The following is a 15,000-nucleotide window of genomic DNA, read 5'->3' on the forward strand; positions in this document are numbered from 1 at the left end:
GATACAAAGTATATCATTAATTCGTTTAATTAATATCTACGTAGGTATATCAACTTTGCTGTGTGATTTTTGTATCTGTGGATTTATTGATATCGGTTTGATGTATATTATGTACGTGTTTTACTGTATTAACTAACTTTTTTTTGTATTCTTTGCAGGTATGTAGCGATTCCTGTATCTGATTACACTTAAGTGAAAGTGTAGAAAGTAAGTACATGAGATTAGATGTAATGATAGAGTGATGTCTGGAGTGGAAATTATATTTAGGTGTATATAAGCTCACGTACAGGTTTTTGTTAACACACACACACACACACACACACACACACACACACACACACACACACACACACACACACACACACACACACACACACACACACACACACACACACACACACATTCACACACATTCACACACACACACACACACACACACACACACACACACACACACACACACACACACACACACACACACACACACACATTCACACACTTTCCTACCCAACATACCTTCCTCTCCCCTCTCATCCTTCCCCCCCATACACACACACCCATATCCCCCTTCCCCATACTCCCCCCCCTCCATTACCACCCTACCTCCGGCAATACGCACAGCTCTGCATAAATTATTTGAGTACCTCCTTCAATAAAAGAAAGAAAGAAAGAAGAAAAAAGAAAGAAACAAGAATGACGATTGCATTCACCTGAATACAAATCCCAAGTACAGTATGATTCTCAAGGAAGTAAAACCTGCAATTGCTGAATCATTCTCTGCATCAGACATGTATGACTGTTCATGCGCAAAAAAGAAGAAGAAAAGAATGAAAAAAGAAAAAAAAAAAAAAATGGAAGCAGATGCCAGACGGTATTTTCGGGGATGAAGTATTTGCTCTGGTTCTCTTTCTCTCTCTCTCTCTCTCTCTCTCTCTCTCTCTCTCTCTCTCTCTCTGCTCTTTTCTCTTTATCCTTATTCCTCCCCTGTCTTTTACTACGTTTAATTAATCTCTTTCCTTTCTCTCCCTTTTCCTTCTCTTTTAACCACTCTCCATCTCTGGCTTTTTTTCTTTTTTTTCTTTTTTTTTCCCCCTCTTCCTCTTTCTCTTTTGCCTCTACTACTTCTAAATCTTCTCCTTCCTGCCTCTCTTTTTTACTCCCTTTTTCTCTCTTTTCCCCCCTCCTTTTCCCTTCCTCCCCTCTGTTTTTTTTTTTTCTTTCTTCTTCTCTCTCTCTCTCCTCCTCATCTCCTTCTCTCTCTCTCATCTCATTCGTCTCTCTCCTCTCTTCTCTCTCTCTCTCTCTCTCTCTCTCTGCTCCTCCTCCTCTCTCTCCTCTCTGCGCCTCGGCTCGTCGAGCCCTCTCATCCCCTCCTCTCTCCTCTCTCCCCTTCCTCTCCACCTCTCCTCCTCTTCCCTCCTCACTCCTCTCTCTTCCCCTCCTCAGCTATCTCCTCTCTCGCCCTCTCTCTTTCCCTCTCTCTCTCTCTTTCTTTCTCCTCTCTTTCTTTCTTCTCTCTCCGTCCCCCTATCTATCCTTCCCCTCCTCTCCCTCCTTACCAACCCACCTCCGTCCTTTCCTCTCCTCCTCCCTCCCTCCTCCTCCCACCTCCTTCCACCTCCCCCTCCCACCTCCCTCCTCCCTCCTCCCTCTTCCCTGCTCCTCCCACCCTCCTCCTTCCACCTCCCACCTCCTTCCACCTCCCCCTCCCACCTCCCCCTTTCTCTCCCCACCTTTACCTCTTTCCATCTCTCCTCACCTATCCTTACTTCCTCCCCCCCTCCTTCTCCCCCCCTCTCCTTTCTTCTTCCTTCCTTCCCTTCCTTCTCCTCCTCCCCCTTCCCCTTTCCATCTCCTCCTCCCCCTTACCTCTCCCTCCTCCTCCACCTCCTCCTGCGCCTCCCCCTCCCATCCACCTTCTTCCCAAACCCCCCCTCTCCTCCCCTCCTTTCCCTTCTTTCCTCCCTCCTTCCACCTCCCACCTCCTCCTTTTTTCCTTCCCACTTTTCCTTCCCCTCCTTCCTCCCCCCTCCGCCAACTGAAGATCCGTATCACAACGACTTGTCACGCGTCATGTCACTTAATGACAGCATTCTTGAGACGAACAGCTTCACACCTTTGGAAAGATTCCGACAGCTGGGCTGGCTCGGAAGGAAAGGGAGAGGAGAAAAACGGTGTGAGAGGGAGGGTGGGAGGGGTGGGGGGGGAGTGGGGAGAGAGAGAGGGAAGGATGGAGGGGTGGTGGGGTAGAGGGAGAGGGATATATATATATATATATATAGAGAGAGAGAGAGAGGGAGAGGGGGAGGGGGAGGGAGGAAGAGAGGCAGAGGGAGAGGGAGAATGAGAGGGAGAGGGAACATGGGAGGGAGAGGGAGAGGGAAAGAGAGAAAGAGAGAGAGAAAGAGAGGAAGAGGATATGAAAACTGAATAAAAAAGAAAGAGAGGAAAAAACAGTGGTATTCAAAGTCCCGCTAAGATGACGGGATAGAAGAATGAGAGACTAAAGAAAAAAAAAAAGATAACGGACAAAAAGGTAAACCAAAAAAGAGATAAAAAGATGAAGGAGAAATGAAGAAAGTGAGATTAATAGCAATAGAAAATAGAAAAATAAGGCAAGGAAGAAGAATATTAATAGATAAAAGAAAGGGAGGAAGAAGGAGAATATCAAGAAGAAAGAGAAGAAGAAGCAGGAGGAGAAAGAGGATAAAAAAGAGAAGAAGATGAAGAAAGAAACGCAGACGAACGAAACAGTGGATTGAGAGACCAAAAAGAGAGAAGAAGAAAGAGAAAGAGGAGGAGGAGAAAGGGGATAAAAAGAGAGTAGAAGAAGAAGGAGAAGAAGAACAAGAAAAAAAGAAGGAGAAGGAGAAGGAGGAAGAAGAAGAAGAAGAAGAAAAGAGAAGAAGGAGAAGGAGAAGAAGAGGGTAGACTTAAATAAACCGCAAAGGAGGCGTGTGTTGTCGTACTTTTGATCCTTTCAACTTGGAAGGAAAAAAGAGACAAAGCAATATTTATATGAATGAATAATAGTTAAAAGCGAACTTATGAGTTTATTCTTTCTCTTTGTCTTTTTCTCTCTTATTATCCTCCTTTTCTTTCATTTTTTTCTGTTTTATTATATATATATATTTTTTTTTCATTTTTTATTATTATTTTTATTTTTTTGTTCTTTCTCTTTTTTCACACTCACACCAACATACCAACATACTCCCATACCCCTATACCTCATAATCCCCATAACGCTATATAACCCTCTCGTCGCCATAACCCCCATTACCTACCAAAACCCCCCATTAGTCCCTAGAGCCCCCCAGCCCCCCCCCCCCCCCACCACCCCACCACCACCACCTCCATTACACTCACATTATGCCTCCCGTTCACCTCTCTACAAGCTATACGGTCTGTCTCAAACATGAATTCTCACACGCAAGATTGTACTCGAAGCCGAAGCCCCCCTAAGCCCCCCCCCTCCCTCAAACACACCACCCCTCCTCAAAACCCCCCCACCCCCCCCATCCCTCCCCATTCCGTCTCTCTCCTCGCCTTCCCTCGCCACTCCCTCCACCCCCTCCTCTCCAACCACCCCTCTCCACACCCCCCCCGCTCCACTCCACTCTCCACTCTCCCCCCTCTACCACTCCACCCCCTCCCCTCCCCCTTATGCACCCTCTCCCCAACCCCCCCCCCTCCCTCCTCCAGCCCCACACCCCCCCTCTCCAACCCCTCCCCCCACCCCCCTTCCCCCCACAACCCCCCCCCCCCCCCTCCCCCCCCCCCTTCACCCCACCCCCCATCCCTCTCCACCCCCCCCCTCTCCTTGGTTCTTCTGGTTCTTCCTGTTCTTTCTCGCGGGCCTCTCCTTGGTTCTGTTCTTTTTTGGTGTTCATTCTTCCTGATCTCCTCCTCTTCTGCCTTCTTTCTCTCTCCCCTCTCTTCTCCCATCTCCCTTCCTCCTCTACTTCCCCCTATCCTTCTCCTTTTCCTACTTCAATCTCCTTGTGCCTTTTCCTTTTTTTTCCCTTTTTCTTTTCCCTTTTTCCTTCCCCCCCTCTTTCCTCCCCTCTTACCCTCTCTTATATATCCCTTCTCTTAGACTACTACCTTTTACTTTTCTAACCCTTTCACCTTTCTCTTACTTTTCTATTCCCCCCCCTAGATCTCGGTCCATCTCCCCCCCCTTATCTCCTCTCTATTTCTCCCCCTCCTCCCCCCCCCCCCCTCCATCTCCCATTCCCCTATCACCTTACTCTTATTCTCCTCATCCTCACCATTCTCCTCCATCTCTCTATCTCTCCAACCCCCTCCCCCTATCGCCCTTCCCTCCCCCCCCCCCCCCCCCCCCTTCCGCCCCCTATCCCCTAATCATCTCGCCCCTATCTATCTCCCATCGCTCCTCCCATCCCGTTCCCATCTATCTCCCTCCCCATCTCCCTCATCTTCTCCCTCTCCTCCCCCTCTTTCTCCTTATCCTTCTCTTACTTCTATCCCCTATCTCATATCTCATCTGCCCTCAGTATCTCTCTATCTTAAAAAACACCCCCTATCCTCGCTCTCTCCCCTTTCACACTCCTTCGCTCGTATCCCCTATCCCTCCCCCCACTCCCTTCTAAAAAAAAAATCTCCCCGCCTCCCCTAATCTTCCCTATCCTTCCGCTCTATCTTTCATCCCGCCGCCGCCTATCCCTTCTATTGCTCCCCTATCCTCCCCTTCCTCCAATCCTAATCCTATCTCATCTCCCCCCCCCCCCCCTTTCCTCTCCCACATTGCTCTTGTTCGATCCTAACCCTTCCCTCCCTCCCCTACCCTCCCCCTCCTTCCCTCCCCTCCCCTCCCCTCCCCCCTCCCCTCCCCTCCCTATCCCCTGCCCCTCCCCCTCCCTCCACCATCGTTCCCTCTTCCCCCTCCCTCCCCCCGCCCCTCCCCCCCTCCCTCCCTCCTCCCTCCCTCCCTCCCTCCCTCCCTCCTCGCAATCCTTCCCTCCTCCTACCCCATATACCCCCCCAAATACCATACCATACACCCCACCGATATCCCCCTCACCTACCAACCCCACACGCCCCCACCCCCCGTACAACCCAATCCCCATAACACCCCCCCTACTAAAAAACACCCGCCACCCCCTCCAACCCCCCTCCCTCCCCGAATCCTCCATAACCTCTAAAACAACCCCCCCCCCCACACCACCCAATAACACCCAACAATACCCACCATAACCAACCTATACCCACACAGCCCCTATAACAACCCCACCCAACCCCCTCCCCCAACCATACCCGCTATAACATACACCCAAAAACCCACAAAACACCACCACCCCCCCCACAAATACCCACCGCCCCCCCCTTAACCCCCAAACCATATATACCTACCCCCTCTTCCAAATACCAAATAACCAATATACCAATACCACCCACCCCACCCCGCCCCACTCACCCCTAACCCCCTCCCCCGAAGGAGCCTGTGTTAACTCGCTAAAAACCCCTATTACTACCCTAACTCTTCAACTCACACTTAAACTAACTCTAACTAACTGCTCACTTTCTACACTCGCCTTAACACATCTTCTCTCCGCCTGAACTCCCTAACGTACATCCCCTTAACTCACTAACCCTAACTCTCCCAACTAAACATCCCAAAAAAACTCCCCTCTACTAAAACTCCCTCCCAACCTCCCCCCTACACTTAACTTCTACAAACTCTTTCCCCTCCCACCCTCATCTCCTCCTCTAACCCCCCAACTCTCTTGTAACTTCCCCCCCCACTTACTCAACTTCCTTCCCCCCCACCTCCTTTCCCCCTTCTCTCACCCCATCCCCCCTAATTCCTAACCTACCTAACTCTACCTCCCTTAACTAACCCTAACTAAAACTTACCACTCTGAACTAACTACTCCATACGCACAACGCTAACTCTCAACTAAACTAAACAAACTCACTAAACTTCATTATCTCTCCCCGTTCTAAACCCACTAACCGTAAAACTCCCTTCCTCTCTTTAGACTAACTACCTTCCCCAAGCAACTCTATTTAACCATCCGAACTCCACTCGACTCCCATTCCAACTCCCTCCTTCCCCTAAACTTTCAACTCCAACTCCCATCACCCTCCAACTACTCCCCCTCTCCCAACTCCCACCTAACTAAACTAACTAACCCCCCACTCCCCACCTCCCCCCCACTCCCCTCCCCCCAACTCCCCCCTCCCCCCCTCCCCGAACTCCGCCTCCAACTCCCCCCCTTCCCCTCCCACCACCCAACAGCTTAACTGCCCCACTTTCCTCCCTACCACTCTTCCAACCTCCCCCCCCCCCCTCTCCTCTCCTTTCTCTTGCCTCCTCCTTTCATCGCCCCGTTTTTCCCCCTCTTCTTCTTTTTCTTCTCATACTCCTCCCGCCCGTCCCATCTCCTAACTCCAACTCGACCGTTTCTCCCCCTCTCTAACTTAAAACTCACCTCCCACTGTAAGTCGAAATCCCCCCCTCAAAGGGCCCCCCCCGTGCCCCCCCCCTACTCCAACTTCACCTAACAACCTCCCTTCCCTTCCCCTCCCTCCGACTCCCCTCCTCCACCTTTACTTTAACTTCAGCTCCCCTAACTTCCCCCATCCCCCTCCCCCCACCTCTCCCCCCTCCTCCCCCCCCTCAACTTCCAACCTCCCCCCGCCCTCCCCAAACTAACTAAACCTAACTACTAACTACCGCCCCCTCCCTCCTAACTGCTAACTTCACTCCCAACTCCCTTTCCCCCCCCCCAAAAAAACCTTTCCCCCGCCGTTGCTCAAGACTTACTCCCCCACTCTCCCCCCTTCGCCCCTCTGTTACTAATTAACCTCCCCCTACTACTCCCCTCCCCCACTGCCCCCGCCTTGCTCTCAAACTCTTCCTCACCCCCCCTAAGCTCCCCCACTCCCCCCTCCTCCCTGAACTCCCCCCTAACGACGCCTCCCCCCCTCCCCCCTCTTCTTCGTCTCCTCCCACCCCCTTCCTTTTTCCCTTCCCGCCCCATTCCTAACCCCCCCCCCCCACCCCCCCCCCCCCCCACCCCCCCACCCCACCCCCCCGCCTTCGCGCCTCCCACCCGCCCTATTTCTTTTCTTGTTTTTTTCTTTTGTTGTCCTTTTTTTTTTTTTTTGTGTTTTTTTTTTTGTTTTTTTTTACTCTGCTCTTTTTGTTGTTTTTTTTTTTGTGTTGTTGTTTGTTGGTCTGTTTTCTTTCCCTTTTTCCATCATTGCCTCCTCCATCTGAGGGGCGTACCCCCCCCACTCCCTCAAACATCCAATCCAAATCCATATTCCATCCCCTCCCCCCCCTATCCACCATCATCCAATCCCTCCATCCATCCTCATTCTCCCCCCCATTATTCCTTTTTATCGTCTCCCCCAAATCCATTCCATCTCATTCTCGCTGCCATCCTTCCATATCATCCATCCCATCCTCTTTCCCCATCTCCATCTCACATTCCCCCCCCATTCATCCCCTCCATTTCCATTCCCTCCCCTCATCAATCATAGCTTTTTTTCCATCTTCTTTTCTTTTTTTTTTCTCTCTCTCTCACTTCTTCTTCCCCCTCTTTTTCTCATTTCTCACTCTCCTCCTTATCCCACCCTCACCCTTCCTTTTTTTTTTGTTTTCCCTTCCATTCCATCCCTTCCCATTCCCATATCATTTCCCCCCCCTCTAATAAAACCCATAGACCCGTATCCCTTCTTTCCGCCATCCCTCTTTTCCCATCCATCCATCCTCTCCAATCACCTCCCCCCTTCCACATCCCATCTCTCTCCCATCCCTCCCTCCATCCCCTATTCCATCTCCAACCATTCATCCCCTCCAATCCCACATCCACATCCCCCATCTCCCTCCACATTTCTCCAATCCATTCCTTCCTCCATCAATCGTCATCCCCCCCTCTACTAAAATTCCAGCTATCCCGGCCCCCCCTTCCTCCAATCCCCCCCTCTACCCTTCCCCCCTCCCTCCCATCCCCTTCTTTCCCCTCCCCCCCCTCCCTCCTCTCTCCCCCTCTCCTCTCCTCCCACCCCCTTCTTTTCCCTCCCTCCCCCTCCCTCCCATCCCCTTCTTTTCCCCTCCCTCCTCCCTCCCTCCCTCTCCCCTTCTTTTCCCCTCCCTCCCTCCCTCCCTCCTCCCTCCCTCCCCCCTCCCTCCCATCCCCACCTTTTCCCTTCCATCCCCCCCTCTACCCTTCCCCCCCCTCACCCCTTTCCCCCCCCCCTCCCCCCCCCTTCACCCCCCCCCCCCCCCCTCTTCTTCCCCCCCCCCCCCCCCTCCCCCGACCCCCCCCCCCCCCCCCCCCCGCCCCGCCCCACCCCCCCCCTCCCCCCTGCCCAATGCCCCCCCTCCCCCCCCCCCCCCGGGCGGGATGGGGTGCTGTCGAGCCCGAGGTCCCCCCCCCCCCCCCCCCCCCCCCCCCCCCCCCACCCCCCCCCCCCCCCCCCCCCCCTCCCCCCCCTCCCCCCTCCCCCACCCCCCCCGCCCCCACCCCCCTCCCCCCCACCGCACCCCCCCTCCCCCACCGCCCCCCCCCCCCTCCCCCCCCCCCTTGTCTCCTCCCGCCCCCCCCGCCCCCCCCCCCCCCCCTTTCCCCCTCCCTCCCCCCCCCCCCCCTCCCCCCCCACCCCCCCCTCCCCCCCTCCCCCCTCCCTCCCCTCCCCCGCGTTCAGATTCACATGCAAGCCCTCATTTGCTTACGTGGATTGTTCTAGATCAATAATCTCCTTCCAGACCTTGAGAATGTGCAATGTTGCAAGGGTTAATATCTGTTGATATGGGATATTTATTGCAATAATGAATGCAATAGATTTTCTCTTCTTTCGATTTTGATTTTTATTATTTTTAGTTATTATCCTGTAGGATTATCTTACACGAAACATGTGCAAATAAATAATAAAAATAAAAATAAAAAGAGGAATGACAAAGCACAATTTTGAAACAAAGGAATTCTTCTGGGAAATGTGTTGGCTAGAAATGATAGAAGGGAAATGAAGAAGAAGAAAAAACTAGAACTAGAAATAGATAAAGATTAGTAGAGACTAGAAACGGATTTTTTTTTAGATAACAGAATTTATCGGCCTATGTGTTTGTTTGTTTGTTTGTTTATTTGTTGTGCTGTTGTTGTATCTCGCTCGTGTGTCGATGTTTCTGTGTATTGTATATATATATATATATATATATATATATAGATAGATAGATAGATAGATAGATAGATAGATAGATAGATAGATAGATAGATAACTCAAGTTTATGTTTTAGGGTGGTGTAGATTAATCGTGTGTGTGTATATGTGTTTGTACACGGTCGTCACCACATATGTGTCACATGATTTAGGTATTGTATAGTACATTATTCAGAGCATTCTCTCTTACCGCATATCGACATCCGTTAACACTCATGGAAATACGATCTCATACATCGTTGGGATCAATGCACACTTTACGAAGGCATCGGCACTCACCTAAGGTCAGGGATGCCAGTGAGTGCCATTGTTATGCCAGCATGCGTGAGCCTGACACCACTAGCGGCACTGGTGAACGATCATGCCATATGCAGGTATGTTGTCCAGCTGCCTTGGCACTGATGTATGACAGGCACCCTCCTGTCCTTACTCACACGCTCCCTTACCCTTGTCTGGCACTCACAGCCATGCTCTTCATGTGGTTGTACTTCTTTATGTTGTTGTTGTTGTTGTTGCATTTTGTTGTTTCTGTTTCATTTGTTCTGTTTTTTTTTTTCTCTCTATCTTACTCGTCGTTTCCATTTTTATTTTATTTTTTCTTCTCCCTCTTTCTCTCTTTTTTTCTTTTTCTCTTTTTCTATCTCTCTCTCTCTCTCTTTTTCTCTTTTTCTCTCTTTCTCTTTCTCTCTCTCTCTCTCTCTCTCTCTCTCTCTCTCTCTCTCTCTCTATATATATATATATATATATATATATATATATATATATATATATATATAATATCTTACTCTCTTATTCTATTTCTTGTTATTCATCACATCCTCCTCTTTCTTTTCCTCTTCATTTCTTGTTACAATAAACCCTTTTTTATATTTGGTATTTTTCTTCTTCTTTTTCTTTCATATATTTTTTTTCCTATTGAACCCTGAGTCAACGCAGGAAGCTTATATCAGAAGGAATTGTAAAAGACGACCAACAGGTGTCGAGACAAGGCAATTAATCCGATAATAAATGGTGCAAAGCAGAGAGAAAGAAAGAAAGAGGGAGAGAGAGGGAGGGAGGAAGGGAGGGAGGGAAAGAGTGATTGTGAAGGTGAGAATGAGAATGAGGGTGATAGTGAGAGAGAGAGAGAGAGAGAGAGAGAGAGAGAGAGAGAGAGAGAGAGAGAAAGAGAAAGAGAAAGAGAAAGAGAAAGAGAGAGAGAGAGAGAGAGAGAGAGAAATGAGAATAAGCGAAAGAGAAGGGAGAAATAAAAATCAGGCGAGGGATAATGACATGAGAGAGGAAAGAGAAACAGAGAGAGGGAAGAAAAAAAGAAGGAGGGAGAGAGAGAGAGAGAGAGAGAGAGAGAGAGAGAGAGAGAGAGAGAGAGAGAGAGAGAGAGAGAGAGAGAGAGAGAGAGAGAGAGAAACAAACAAACTAAACGACAACAGGCAAAGTAAGGGAATAAAGACAAAAAAAAAAAAAAAAAAAAAAAACGAAGAGAGAGGAAAAAAGAGAAAAAAAAGCAAAGTCTAGCAAAGCAATACAGCATTAAAACCCACAACTCACCCTTTCAAAGTTTAGCAATCAGTGTTGCCATTGTCTTATTGAAACTCCTGTCTTATGCAACAAAAATGATTGCCTCGGGAAAACCACAAGGGAGAGATGACAATAAGGGTGTAGTAGGGTGTAAAGTGATGGATGTGTAGGATGAATGAGGGTGTAAAGTGTCCAGTGCATAAAGTGAATGAGGGTGTATAGTGTTAAGGATATAGAAGGAATGAGGGTGTAAAGTGTTAAGTATAGAGTGAAATAGAGTGAAAGAAGGTATAAAGTGTTAAGTATATAGGGCGAAACTAGAATTTAAGTTGTCAAGTGTATAAGATGAAACAAAGTGTATTAAGGTACTTAAATAATAAAAAAAAGTGACAAAGTGTATAACGAAGGGACACACTAGGATGATTAATTAAAAGTGTACAATAGTAAGTGCAAGTCTTATTAGACTATATGGTATGAATGGCTAGATTAGGGTGTAGGGTGTGTAGAGAGAGTTGGCCCTTATAAATCAACAGAGAGATGCAGCCTCCACCACATACTGGACAGCTGATGTTAGTCTGTAAGATGAGGAAACGTGTGATGCTGTATTTAAGGGATAAAGGGCTTGTGTGTTTAGGGTGTTGGTGTGGTGTGGGGGGGTTAGGGGGGGGGAAGAAGGTATGTCTGTGAGGCTTAGGGAAGGGAGAGGGAGGGAGGGGGTTGTGTGAGTTGGGGTGTGTGTAGGGGGGGTGAGGGTATGTGTGTGTGTTTGAGAGAGAGAGAGAGAGAGAGAGAGAGAGAGAGAGAGAGAGAGAGAGAGAGAGAGAGAAATAAACAGGCAGACGGACAGAAATAGAGTTGGTATTAAATGAAGATCAGGAAATAAACAGCTAAATATATGGAGAGAACGAGACTGAAAGAGCCAGAGAGAAAGACTGGGGGAGGAGAGAGAGAGTGAAGTAAAGAGAAAGTGGGGAGGGACAAGAAAAAAATACAAAACAAAATAAATACAGGGAGAAATAAAGACAAGAGAAGAGGAGAGAAGAGAAGAAAAGAAAATAGAAGAGAAGAGAAGAGAAAGAGAAAAGAAAGAAAAGAGAATAAGAGAAGAGAGAAAGAGAAGAGGAGAGAAGAGAAGAAGAGAGAAGAGGAGAGAATAGAAGATAAGAGAAAAAGAGAAGAGTGAAAAAGAGAAAGAGAAAAAGAAGAGAGAGAGAAGTGAAGAGGGCAGTGCTTTAGCTTCTCGTCAACGGACAAGGCGAGTGTGAAGACGAGGCAGTGAGTGTCACGCGACGAATCACTTCTTTACACGAAAGAAAATGCGATATCTTTCTGGAAGAGGAAAGAAGGAACAATCGGCGATGGGAAGAAGGGAGGAAGAAGCAGGAGGGAGAGATAAGGGAGGGGGAAAGTAGACCGAGATAAAGAGAGAGAAAGATATATCTGAAGGGTACGAATTTTAATGACAAGACACGCACAGACACACTTGCACACATTGTAACATATAACGGGAACATACTCCTGCACGCATACGCCCACTCGCAAACGGTCCAACACATACACACGCACACACACACACATACACACATACACACACACAAACACAAACACACACGCACATAAATACAAACACACTCACACTCACACACACAAACACACACACACACACAACCCTCCCCCCCTCCCAACCCCACTCATGCACACACACAACCCCCCATGTCCCCTCCTACACACCCCTCCCCTCAGACACACCTGTACACCCTTTCGCGTGCATAACGAACTACAGAAGCGAAGAAAAAAAAAACAAAAAAACTTTCGATCGAAAACTGATAAAAAACGGATCACGAAAAACAGCTGATGTGTTGCTTCTCATCAGCTGTGATCGGTTCCTTGACGTGAGGTGTTCGTGACGGAGGAAAAGAACAAGTAGGGAAGAGAGGGAGGAAAGGAAGGAAGGGAGGGAGGAAGGAAAGAAGGAAGGACTTGAGGGGAAAGGTTGAAGGAAGGAGATTGGGGAGGGGGAGGGGGAGGAAGAAGAGGAAGAGGAGAAGAAGTAGAAGGATGGAGTATTCGGCCATGTGGGAGTATGAGACAAACAGACACAAAGACAGACAAGCAGACATACACACACACACACACACACACACACACACGGGGGAAATGTAAGTGAAAATAACACTGCCACAAACCAACGGAAATTGATAGCAGTGTAAACCGAAAGTCGGTTAAAGTCAATCAGATAGCGCCGAGAGGGGGGGTGGGGGGTAGGGGGTGAATCCAAAAATAGAAACAGAAAAATGAAAATAGATGGCTGATAGATAGTTGACGCGGGGATCTTAATCGGGACGGAAATGTAATGTTTCAATTTCATTTTGTATAGTTTACATAATTTTTTTTTTCATGTTTTACACTTGTTTTTTGTTATTAATATATATATATATATATATATATATATATATATATATATATATGTATATATCTATATATATATATACATACACACACACACACACACAGATATATAATATATATTTATATATGTATATATATATATATATATATATATATATATATATATTATATCTGTGTGTGTGTGTGTGTGTATGTGTGTGTGTGTGTGTGTGTATACAAACATCCCTCTTCCCTCCTCCCTCCCCCTCCCCCTCTTCCCTCCTTCCCTCCCCCTCCCCCACTTTCCTCCCCATCCCTCCCTACCTCCCCCTCCCCCACTTCCCTCCGTCTCCTCCCCCACTTCCCTCCCTCTCTTCCCCCCTACTTCCTCCCTCTCCCCTTCCTCCCTCTCCCCTCCCTCCTCTCCTCTCCCCCTCCCCCCTTTTCCCCTTTAATATAGAGGGTAAGAGACCGAGAACTTAGAGCCTACTCACACTAATCCTCGTCTAAGTTGTGCCAATGGCCTAGCCAGCCTTTGAAGGGATTTTGGGTCTTCCTTGCTGGCTGTTTTGCTGGATTTGACATCTAATATGTATATGTATATATATATATATATATATATATATATATATATATATATATATATATATATATATAAAATCTTCTTTCTTTCTTTCTTTCTTTTTTTCCTTTTCTTCTTCTTGTTCTTCAACTTCTTATTCTTGTTCTTGTTCTTGTTCTTCTTCAATATCTTCTTGTTTTTCTTGTTCTTCTTCTTCAACTTCTTCTTCTTCTTCTTCTTCAACTTGTTCTTCTTGTTTTTCTTCAACTTCTTCTTCTTCTTCTTCTTCTTCAACTTCTTGTTCTTCTTCTTCAACTTCTTCCTCTTCTCCTTTTTCTTCTTTTTCTTCTTCAACTTCTTCTTCTTCTTTTTCTTCTTCTTTTTAGGTTTTGTCTTTTTTCTTAGGGGATGGGGTAAGGGTGATAGGGGGAGGGGGTGGAGGAAGGTTGAAGCTCTCTGTCTCTATCTGAGTGTGTGCGTGTGTGTGTATGTATGTGTGTGTATGCGTGTGTGTGAGTGTGTGTATCTCATACACACAACCTTCGACCCCCCCTCCCCCCCCATGATTTTCGAAACCGAGCGCAGCATCTTCAGAATCTCTCATCCTTATCTTGCTGAAGGAGAGAGATAACAGCAAGCGCCAGCAACGACCTAAGCTGACCTGATGGTGACCTCAAGGACAGGGCTTTCCCAGTGATAGGGAGCTTAGGTAGAATGAGGGGTCGGGGTGGGAGGGGGAAGCGGGGAGAAGATGGGAGGGGAATGGCCTTCAGAGAGTAGAGAAAGGGAGAAGGAGGGAGAAGAAGGAGAGGAGGAGGAAGAGGATGAATAGAAGGAGGAGAAGAAGAAAGAGCATAATAATGATAATAAGATGGAATGGGGAGGAGAAGAAGAAGAACAAGAAAAAGACGAATAATAATAAGAAGAAAGGGAAGTAAGAGGATGACGAAGGAAGAAAGAAAGGCAGAGAAAAAGAGAAAAAAAAAGAAAGACAGGAGATTAAAAGATAGACAGAAAAGAAAAGACAATTAAAAACGAAACGACAACAATACAACATAAAACCTCCCTCCCCCCTCCCCCCACCCACCCTCATCACCCACCACCCACCCCCTCAAAAAAAAATAAATAAAATAATAAAAAAAAATAAAAATAAAAAATAAATCCAGAAGACTGAAAGCAAGCACGAGAAACCTAACGGCACTACGACAGGGTTGACGGCGCGTGTGCAGCGAAGGACCACCGAGATGAATTGGACAAGACAGAGAGGAGCAACCGATCGTGAACCGCCGTGTTAATGATAACCGGGTTTGATATTCACGATATGAAAAGGAATTAGAGACT

At 47.8% G+C, this 15,000-nt stretch overlaps 1 long non-coding RNA gene across 9 annotated transcripts in view; it reads left to right on the forward strand.

The window, feature by feature from the left end:
* The window catches only part of LOC147470415 (uncharacterized), a 390,190-nt gene that overhangs the window by 41,651 nt on the left and 333,539 nt on the right, over window positions 1–15,000 (forward strand). The window contains exon 2 of one of the 9 annotated variants that reach the window (XR_015191686.1): window positions 159–448. The exons of the other annotated variants lie outside the window; for them this stretch is intronic. This is a non-coding gene — a long non-coding RNA (uncharacterized LOC147470415). Of the gene's footprint in view, window positions 1–158; window positions 449–15,000 lie in introns of those variants that run through there. 9 annotated transcript variants of the gene reach the window in all.

This window comes from Penaeus japonicus, unplaced genomic scaffold (assembly GCF_977035675.1).
Source record: "Penaeus japonicus unplaced genomic scaffold, GWHDUDI00000001_assembly GWHDUDI00000015, whole genome shotgun sequence".
Taxonomy (NCBI): domain Eukaryota; kingdom Metazoa; phylum Arthropoda; class Malacostraca; order Decapoda; family Penaeidae; genus Penaeus; species Penaeus japonicus.